This window comes from Lynx canadensis, chromosome X, assembly GCF_007474595.2.
Source record: "Lynx canadensis isolate LIC74 chromosome X, mLynCan4.pri.v2, whole genome shotgun sequence".
Classification (NCBI taxonomy): Eukaryota; Metazoa; Chordata; class Mammalia; order Carnivora; family Felidae; genus Lynx; species Lynx canadensis.
Genome location: NC_044321.2, coordinates 76,652,975 through 76,664,385, shown reverse-complemented (window position 1 = coordinate 76,664,385; position 11,411 = coordinate 76,652,975). Strand labels below are relative to the sequence as shown.

Genomic DNA, 11,411 nt, shown 5'->3' with positions numbered 1-11,411 from the left:
CTTTCCTTTCTGTGTACAAAGCAAATAACTTTATTAACATTGTTTCAAACTTTATTTCAAGTTTTCTTAAGCCCAATTAGCTGCACAGAATGAATTGTGTGTAAACAAATAATGAAAAGAGCTGCAGTGTTGAAGAGGTTGGACTTAGACATATAATAGATCTAGATTTTATCAGATCCTGAGCAAACATTTAAAAAGCAGTCATAATATAAAACAGCAGCTCCCAGAAACTTCTTCAAGTTTTATCTTTTTCAGAAGTTGACTCAATTCACTTTGCTTCATTCTTTGAAGCTTCATCAAAATTGTACACAAGATCTAGAATTTCATCATCATCCACCTTTCTGGTAGCAAGTTGTGCTTTTTCATCCAACGATTGTTTGGGCAGAGATTCAGCCAGTCTTCTGAAACTAGTCAGACTGTTTGCATAAAGTTGGTTTAAGATACTGGGAAGCATTTCTGTAAGCTGCTTTATCTGAGTATGGCCTGTAATAATAAAAGTATTCACTGCCAGCAATGCCTGAACTTTAGGGTTGTTAAAGTGGTCACTGTTCCTTGGTTTGTGAACATATTTAGTTCTTCAATACCAGAGGTATTGTTTACCCTTAACTTCTTTAAGGAGAACTGAAGTTTTGTTTTGTTTTGTTTTGTTTTTCATCTGCTGTAGCTGTTCTCTGAACCACCTTCTTTTGGCAAGCTGTTCCTTTCCCACCAATGTGAACCTGTGCTTGCAGTTTATAACCACTAAACCAGTCCTACAAGAAATGTTAAAGGGGACTCTGAGTAGAAAGGAAAGACCATAAGTAAGAGCAGGATAAGGAAAAAACACAAAAGCTATAAAAAATACATATGTAAAATCAGTAAAGAGACTGACTGAGCCATAAACCTAGAATTGGTTGTTGGTGGGGGGAGAGAAGTAAAGAATGGGTTCAACTTAAGTGACAACCAACTTAAAAATAGATTGCTATTGGGGCGCCTGGGTGGCTCAGTTGGTTGAGCATCCGACTTCAGCTCAGGTCACGATCTCACGGCTCGTGAGTTCGAGCCCCGTGTCAGGCTCTGGGCTAATGGCTCAGAGCCTGGAGCCTGCTTCCGATTCTGTGTCTCCCTCTCTCTCTGCCCCTCCCCATCCATGCTCTGTCTCTCTCTGTCTCAAAAATAAATAAACATTAAAAAAATTAAAAAAAATAGATTGCTATATGCAGAAAATATTATATACAAACCTAATGATAACCACAAACCAAACACCATTAACAGATATGCAAACAATAAAGAAAAAGGGACCCAAGTATATCACTAACGAAAGCCAAAGAAATATGAAAGAAACCAAGAGAAATGATCAAATACTAAAAAACAACCACAAAATTAACAAAATGGCAATAAATACATATCTATCAATAAATCTTGGAATTAAATAGGATAAATGATCCAATCATAATACATAGGGAGACAGAGTGGATAAAAGAACAAGATTTTTCTATATGCTGCTTACAAGAGACTTACTTCAGACCTAAAGAAACCAGAATATTGGGGCGCCTGGGTGGCTCAGTCGGTTGAGCGGCCGACTTCAGCTCAGGTCATGATCTCGCGGTCCGTGAGGCCTGTGAGTTTGGGCCCCGCATCGGGCTCTGTGCTGACAGCTCAGAGCCTGGAGCCTGTTTCAGATTCTGTGTCTCCCTCTCTCTGACCCTCCCCTGTTCATGCTCTGTCTCTCTCTGTATCAAAAATAAATAAATGTTAAAAAAAATTAAAAAAAGAAACCAGAATATTGAAAGTGAGGTGTTAGAGAAGCATTTATGATGGATCTATTCAAATGGATGTCAAAAGAAAGCCAGAGTAGTGAAACTTATATTGCACAAAATAGACTTTAAAACAAAGACCATTACAAGAGATAAAGGACACTATATAATAATAAAGGGAGACAACCAAACAAGAAGATATAAAAATTGTGAATATTTACACACCCAACATGAAAACACACAAATACATAAAATACTTAAAAATAAACTTCAGGGAACTAATAGATAGTAATAAAATAATACCAGGGATTTTAACATCTCATTTACATCAATAGACAGATTGTCCAAACAGAAAATCAATAATGATTCAGTGGATTTGAATCCACTGGGCCAGATGGATTTAACAGGCATACTCAGAACATTCCATCTTAAAATAGAAGAATACACATTCTTTTCAAGTGCACATGGAATATTCTCCAGAACAGATCACATATTAGGCCACAAAACAAGTTTCAACAAATTCAAAATGATCAGGCATACCATGCATCTTTTCTGACCACAATGCTATACAACTAGAAGTCAACTGCAAGAAAAAATCTGGAAAGACCACAGATAACATACTGCTAAACAATGAATGGGTCAACCAAAGAATCAAAGAAGGAGAAAGATCTCCTCACAGAACTAGAACAAACAATCCTAAAATTTGTATGGAACCACAAAAGACCCCAAATAGCCAAAGCAATCTTGAAAAACAAAAGCAAAGCTGGAAGCATCACAATTTCTGACTTCAAGATATATGACAAAGCTATAGTGTTCAAAACAGTATGGTACTTGGTTGATGGGAGTGGTGGGAGGGGCAAGTGGGTGATGGGCATTGAGTAAGCACTGGGTGTTGTATGGACATCAATTTGACGATAAATTATATTTAAAAAGATGTACCATAAACAAATGCACTTATGACTGTAAAAAATTAAAATAAATAAAAAATTAAAAAGTATAGCTCAACATAAAAAAAATCAGTATGGTACTGGCACAAAAATAGACACATACATTAATAGAACAGAATAGAAAACCCAGAAATAAACCCACGGCTATATGCGGAATTAATCTTCAACAAAGCAGGAAATAATATCTAATGGGAAAAAGACAGTCTCTTCAACAAATGGTGTTGGCAAAACTGGACAGCAACATGCAAAAGAATAAAACTGGACCATTTTCTTACACCATACACAAAAATAAAATCAAAATGGATAAAATACTTAATGTGAGACCTGAATCCACAAAAATCCTAGCAGAGTGGGGTGCCTGGGTGGCTCATTTGACTTCAGCTCAGGTCATGATTTTGCAGTTCATGAGTTTGGGCCCCTCATCGGGCTCTGTGCTGACAGCTCAGAGCCTGGAGCCTGCTTTAGATTCTGTGTGTCCGTCTCTCTCTGTCCCTCCCCTGTTCATTCTCTCTCTCTCTCTCTCTCTCAAAAATAAATAAACATTAAAAAAAAAGATTTAAAAATCCTAGAGAAGAACACAGGCAGTAACCTCTCTGACATCAGCTGCAACAACTTCTTTCTAGATGTATCTCCTGAAGCAAGGGAAACAAAAGCAAAAATAAACTATTAACACTTCATCAAAATAAAAAGCTTCTGCACTGTGAAGAAAAAAGTCAACAAAACTGAATGACAAACCTACAGAACGGAAGATGTTTGCAAATGACTTGTCTGTTAAGGGGTTAGTATCCAAAGTATATAAAGAACTGATAACCCAACACCCCCCCCAAAAAAAAGCAAATAATCCAATTAAAAAAATGGGTAGAAGACATGAAGAGACATTTCTCTAAAAAAGACATCCAGATGGCCAACAGACACATGCGAAGATGCTCACCATCACTCATCATCAGAGAACTGCAAATCAAAACTACAACGAGATATCACCTTATACCTGTCAGAATAAGCTAAAATCAACAACACAAGAAACAACAGGTTTTGGCAAGGATGTAGGGAAAAATGATACCTCATGTACTGTGATGCAGACACTGTGGAAAACAATTTGAGTGTCGTCAAAAAATTACAAATAGAGCATTAAGATGGAAGTTTTGGATCCAGATACCCTATCGAGAGAGAGAGAGAGAGAGAGAGAGAGAGAGAGAGGTTGGTGGAAGAGCTAAGATGGAAGAGTAGTAGGAGGACCCTTGGCTTGCCTGGTCCTTTGAACACAGCTAAATGAATATTAAATCATTCTGAATACCAAAGAAATGTATCTGAGGACTCACATGACAAACTACATAACTAGAGGGAGAGAAAAGGCCACATTGTGGAAGGTAGGAGGTGCAGAGACATGATTTGGGGGAGTAATGGGCAGAAGGTGTTACGGAGGGAAGGGAGCCCTGGTATTGGGAGAGGAGAGAGACGAGCACATAGGGGATCTCTCAAGGAAAACATTTTCCCAAAGACATTGGATGGGGAAACAAGGGGGACTGATTTTCATGAGTTTTTACAACCAGTGGAACTCAAAAAGTGGAGTTTTAGAGACCAGCCATATGGCTGGTGTGGAGCCCTGAGTGCACTGCAGTGCTATTATGACAAAGGAAGGTAGATAGATGGTGCAATCTGAGGATACCCTGGGATACACTAGGAGGGATTTTTTCCCTTCTTGGAGTGAATCTCGGAGAGGTAGCATTGCTTCTCCAGGAACAAAGGGGCTGGTAGACCCATTACACAATCCCACCCCTCAGCATAGGTGCAGACACACCTGCTGAGGGTGGCTAACCTGGACCCTGGCTCTTGGCTTTTCTTTACCCTAAATTCCATATGCCTGTACTTTGGTGCAACTGCCCTTCTGTAACAAAATTGCATCAGTCCCAGCATGGCAATACCTTTCCCTAGAGGACCAATATGTGTCCCCTTCACACCAGGTCCCTAATATTTGGAGTTTTAAAACTCAGCCTGTCTGGGATAGAACACAAGTACACAGTACTGCCTGGTGAGTAGCCTGAACACAGAAAGGGTGAAAACAGGGATCTGAGGGATACCTAGGTCATGTGAGGGAAGAGAGTTCATTCTACTGGGAGGGTTTCCAGATGGCAATGGGTGTGACTTCCCCTATTCAAGGACAAGAGAGCTGGCTGAAGCCATTTCTGTTCCTTGCGTCCTTCACATAAATTAACTTCAGTAAACAGCACAGCACCAACACTCATGGTTTAACCACTTACACCAAGCCTCACTCCCCTGTGCTCTGCAGGTGCTGTTTTTCTGTGGCAAGTGTGCCTGACAACCAGCAAAATGGACTCCTTTCCTTGAAGACCAGCACAAACACCCCACTTTTACCACTTCTACTGACCATAGAGTTCTGCACAGCTTCATTTCTAGTGGAAATTCCATCATGTCGTTTTTAGCAAGAATACCAGAGCACACTAGTTAAAATTTAACATACTCTGACCAACAACCAAACACTCCCCATTGCAAGCAAGGAGAAACTCTGCAGAGGACTTACCAGAGGAAAATTTCAGCCAAAATACAGCAGCAGAGTGCAGACAGCATATGCCAGAGACACTTTCTGGAGTGGCAGGCCCTGGACAGAATATGATCTCTTTTTTATAAAGCCATTACTGGAGCGCCTGGGTGGCTCAGTCAGTTAAGCATCCGATTTTGGCTCAGGTCACGATCTCGCGGTCCGTGAGTTCGAGCCCCACGTCAGGCTCTGGGCTGATGGCTCAGAGACTGGAGCCTTTTTCTGATTCTGTGTCTCCCTCTCTCTCTGCCTCTCCCCCATTCATGTTCTGTCTCTCTCTGTCTCAAAAATAAATAAACGTTAAAAAAAAATTAAAGCCATTACTCTTAGGACCAGTAAGAATAATAGGATTTCCTAACACACAGAAGAGAGAGACCTAGACAGAATGCCAGGATGGAAGATTTCATCCCAAAAGAAAGCACAAGAAAAGGTTATAGCCAGGGATCCAATTGAAACAGACATAAGTAATATGCCTGATCTAGAATGTAAAGGAACAATCATAAGGATACTTGCGGGGTTTCACAAAACATAGAAGACAACAGGGAGTCCCTTACCACAGAGATAAAAGACCTAAAAAAGAGTTGGGCCAAGTGAAAAATGCAATAGCTGAGATATGAAAGTGACTGGGTGTAATGACCACAAGGATGGGAGAAGCAAAGGAACAAATAAATGATATAGAAGATAAAATTATGGAAAATAATAAAGCTGAAAAGAAGAGAGGGAAGGAAAATATTAGATCACGAATGTAGCCTCACAGAATTCAGTGACTCAATTAAGTGTAAGTGCATTCATATCATAGGAGTCCCAGAAGAGGAAGACAAAGAAAAGGGGAAGGTTTATTTGAGAAAATTATAGCTGAAAATGGCCTTAATCTGGTAAAGGAAACAGACATCCAAATCCAAGAGACAAATAAATCTCCCCACAAAATCAGCAACAACAACAAAAACTAACACCAAGACATGTCATAGATAAATTTACAAAATATAGAGATAAATAAAGAAATCCTAAAAGCAACAAGACAAAGGAAGTCCCTAACTTACAGGAGAAGACAAATAATGGTAGCAGCAGTCTTCACAGAACCTTGGTAGGCCCTAAGGGAGTGGCATGATATATTCAACCTGATGAATGGAAGAAATATACAACAAAGAATACTCTATCCAGCAAGACTGTCATTCAGAATGGGAGAGATAAAGAGTGTCCAAGACAAACAAAAACTAAGAGTTCATGACCACTAAATCAGCTCTGCAAGAAATACTAAAGGAGACACTTTGGGAAAAAAAGACGAAAGCAACAAAGACTAGAAAGTAATGAAGAAAATCTCCAGCAATGATGATAAAACAAATAATAAAATGGCACTTAATTCATATCAAACAATAACCACGCTAAATCTAAATGCTCCAAGTAAAAGACATAGAGTTTCAGAATGGAAAAAAAAGCCCTATCTTTATGTTGTTTACAAGAGACTCATTTTATATCTAAAGACACCTGCAGATTGAAAGGGAGGGGATGGAGGAAAATTTACCATGCAAATGTACATCAAAAGAAAGCCAGAGTAGCAATACTTATATCAGACAAACTAGATTTTAAAACAATGGCTGTAACAAAAGATGAAGAAGGGCACTAGTTCATAATAAAGGGGTCTACCAAAAATAAGATCTAACAATTGTAAATATTTATGCCCCCAACTTGAAGACATATAATTATATAAAATACTTAATAATAAACATAAAGGAACTCATTGATAATAATACAATATTTAGTAGGGGAAGTTAACACCCCACTTACATCAAAGGACAGATTATCCAAGCAGAAAATCAACAAGTAAAAAATGGCTTTGATGACACACTGGATCATATAAACTTTACACATATATACAGAACATTCCATCCTAGAGCAGCAGAATATACATTCTTTTCAAGTGCACATGGGACATTGACCAGAATAATCACATATTAGGTCACAGATCAGGCTTCACAAATACAACAAGATTCAGATCATACCTTGCATATTTTGTGACCACAATGCTATGAAACTTGAAGTCAGTCACACACAAAAAATTGGAAAGACCACAAATACATGGAAGTTACAGAACATCCTACCAAAAAAACTAATGGGTTAACCAGGAAATTAAAGAAGAAATTAAAAAAAAAATACACTGAAACAAATGATAATGAAAACATAATGGTCCAAAATTGGGGGTATGCAACAAACTGGTCATGCGAGGGAAACATATAGCAATACAGGACTAATTCATGAAGCAAGAAAAATCTCAAATATACAATCTAACCTCACACCTAAAGGAGCTAGAAGAAGAATAGAAAATTAAGGCTAAATCGAGCATAAGAAGGGAAATAATAAAGTTTAGAGCAGGAATAAATGATATAAAATCAATTAAAAAACAATAGAACACATCAATGAACCAGGAGCTTGTTCTTGGAAAGAATTAATAAAATTAATATACCCTTAGCCAGACTTATCAAAAAGAAAAGAGAGAGGTCCTAAAGAAAATCAAGAATGAAAGAGGAGAGATCACAAGCAATACCACAGAAATATGAATGATTATAAGAGAATATTATGAAAAATAATATGCCAACAAATTGGAAAATCTGGAAGAAATGAATAAATTCCTAGAAAGATACAAAGTACCAAAACTGAAATAGGAAGAAATAGAAAACTTGAATAGACCAATTAACCAGCAAATAAATGAAATTGTAACAAAAAATCTCCCAACAAACAAAATTCCAGGGCTTCCCAGGGGTGGCTTCACAGGGAAATTCTACCAAACATTAAAAGAAGAGTTAAAACTTATTCTTCTCTAACTGTTCCAAAAAAAATAGAAACGTAAGGAAAATTTCTAAACTCATTCTATGAGGCCAGCATTACCTGGATATGAAAACCAGACACTAAAAAAATGAATTACAAGCCAATATACCTGATGAACATGGATGCAAAACTTCTCAACAGAAAATTAGCAAACGGAATTCAACAGTACATTAAAAGAATCATTCACTGCAATTAAGTGGGATTTATTCATGGGCTGGAAGTGTGTTTCAGTATTTGCATATTCACAAATCAATCAACATAATACACCATATTAGTAAAAGAAAGAATAAGAACAATAGGATTCTTGCAGTAGATATAGAAAAAGCATTTGACAAAATACAGCATCCATTCTCAATAAAAATCTTCAACAAAGTAGGGATAGAGGTAACATACCTCAGCATCATAAAGGCCATATATGAAAGGGATGCTTGGGTGGCTCAGGTGGTGAAGCCTCAGACTTTTGGTCAGGACATGATCTCGTGGTTTCTGAGTTCAAGCCCCATGTCGGGCTCTGTGCTGACAGCTCAGAGCCTGGAAACTGTTTCATGTTCTGTGTGTGTTTCTCTCTCTGCCCTTCCTGCTTGTGCTCTCTTTCTCTCTCTCTTGAAAGTAAATAAACATTAAAAAAAATTTATAAAGGCCATATATGAAAGACACACAGCAAATGTAATCCTCAATGGGGAAAAACTGAGAACTTTTCCTATATAGGCAATAACATAAAGGGATGTCCATTCACCATTGTTATTTAAAATAGTACTGAAAGTGCTAGCCTCACTAATTAGATAACAAAAAGAAATAAAAGTCATCCAAATTGGCAAGGAAGTAGTCAAGCATTCATTGAAGACATAATACGGTATATAGAAAACCTGAAAGGCTACACACACACACACACACACACACACACACACACACACATTTGCTAGAAATGATACACAAATTCTGTAAAGTTGCAGGATGCAAAATCAGTGTACAACATCCGTTGCGCTTCTACACACCAATAATTAACCATAAAAAAGAGAAATTAAGGAATCAATACCATTTAAAATTGCACCAAAAATAATAAGACACCTAGGAATGAACCTAACCAAAGAAGTAAAACATCTGTACTCTGAAAACTGTAGAATACTATAAAAGAAATTTGAAACTACACAAAGAAATGGGAAAACAGTCCATGCTCCTGGACTGGAAGAACAAATTTTGTTAAAATGTATATAATACTCAAAGCAATCTACACATTTAATGCAATCCCTCTCAAAATATCACCAGCATTTTTTATAGAGCTCGAACAAATAATCCTAAAATGTATTTGGAACCACCAAAGACTCCAAATAGCCAAAGCAATCTTGAAAAAGAAAAGCAGGGGCACCTGGGTGGCTCAGTCGGTTAAGCGGCCGACTTCAGCTCAGGTCATGATCTCACGGTCCGTGAGTTCGAGCCCCACGTTGGGCTCTGTGCTGACAGCTCAGAGCCTGGAGCCTGTTTCAGATTCTGTGTCTCCCTCTCTCTGACCCTCCCCCATTCATGCTCTGTCTCTCTCTGTCTCAAAAATAAATAAACGTTAAAAAAAATTTAAAAAAAAGAAAAGCAAAGCTGGAGCACCACAATTCCAGACTTCAAATTATATTACAGAGTTGTAGTCATCAAGACAGTATGGTGCTGGCACAAAAACAGACACATATTTCAACGGAACAGAATAGAAATCCCAGAAATGGACCCACACCTATATGGCCAACTAATCTTCAACAAAGCAGGAAAGAATATCAAATGGACAAAAAGAGTCTCTTCAGCAAAAGTTTCTAGGAAAACTGGACAGCAACATGCAGAGGAATAAAACTGGACCACCATTTTCTTACACCATACCCCAAAATAAATTCAAAATACATTAAAGACCTAAACATGAGACAGGAGAGATCACAGACGACACCTGTCTGATATTGGCCATAGCAACTTCTTAGTAAACATGTCTCTTGAGGCAAGGAAAACAAAACAAAAATGAACTATTGGGAGTTAGTCAAGGTAAAACCCTTCTGCACAGCAAAGTAAACAAACAAAACTAAAAGGCAGTCTTTGGAAAGAGAAAATATATTTACACATGACCTATCTAAAAATGGTTAGCATCCAAAATGGATAAGTAACTCCTCAAACTCAACACCCCCCCAAAATAATCTAGTTAAGAAATGGGGAGAAGACATGAATAGATATTTTTCCAAAGAAGACACACAGATGGCTAATAGACACATGAAAAGATGCACAACATCACTAATCATCAAGGAAATATAATTCAAAACTATAATGAGATAACACCTCACACCTGTCAGAATGGATAAAATTAACAACACAGGAAACAACAAATGTTGGGGAGGATGTGGAGAAAGGGGAACCCTCTTACACTGTTGGTGGGAATGCAAACTGGTATAGCCACTTTGGAAAACAGTATGGGGTTTCTTCAAAAATTTTGAAATAGAACTACTCTAGCATCCAGCTATTGCACTACTAGATATTTACCTAAACATTGCAAAAATACTGATTTGAAGGGACACATGCATCCTGATGTTAATGGCAGCATTATCAAAAATAGCCAAATTATGGAAAGAGCCCAAATGTCCACCTACTGACAAATGGATAAAGAAGTTGTGGTATATATACATGATGGAATATTACTCAGCCATAAAAAGAATGAAATCTTACCAGTTGCAATGATATGGATGGAGCTAAGGTGCATTATGCTAAGCAAAATAAATCAGCAAGACATATACCATATGAATTCACTCATATGTTGAATTCAAGAAATGAAACAGATGAATGTAAGGGACAAAAAAAGAGAGAGGCAATCCATAAAGCTAATTCTTAAGCATAGAGAACAAACTGAGGGTTTCCTGAGGGGAGGTAGAATGGGAGATGGGTTAATTGGGTGATGTGTATTAAGGAGTGCACTTACTGTGATGAGCACTAGGTTTTATATGCACGTGATGAATCTCTAAATTCTACTCCTATAACTTATATTACACTATATGTTAGGTAACTGGAATTTAAATAAAAACTTGAAACAAAAATTAGAAATAGAAGTACCCTATGATCCAGTATTTTCACTACTGGATATTTACCCAAAATATACAAAAACTCTAATTCAAAAGCATACATGCACCTCTAGGTTTATTGAAGCATTATTTATAATAGTCTAACTATGGAAGCAACCTGTGTCCATTGACAGATGTATGGATAAAGAAGATAAAAATACATGAATAAAAAAGAGGTGATTTTATATATATATATATATATATATATCACATAAATCCACATATATATGTCCACATATATAATTCCACATAAATCCATATATGTGGAATA

General features: G+C 37.4%; 1 pseudogene; it reads right to left on the bottom strand.

Moving 5' to 3' along the window:
• Nucleotides 1-268: 268 nt before the first annotated feature.
• Nucleotides 269-5,113, bottom strand: LOC115506827 (annotated as a pseudogene).
• Between the last annotated feature and the right edge of the window lie 6,298 nt (nt 5,114-11,411).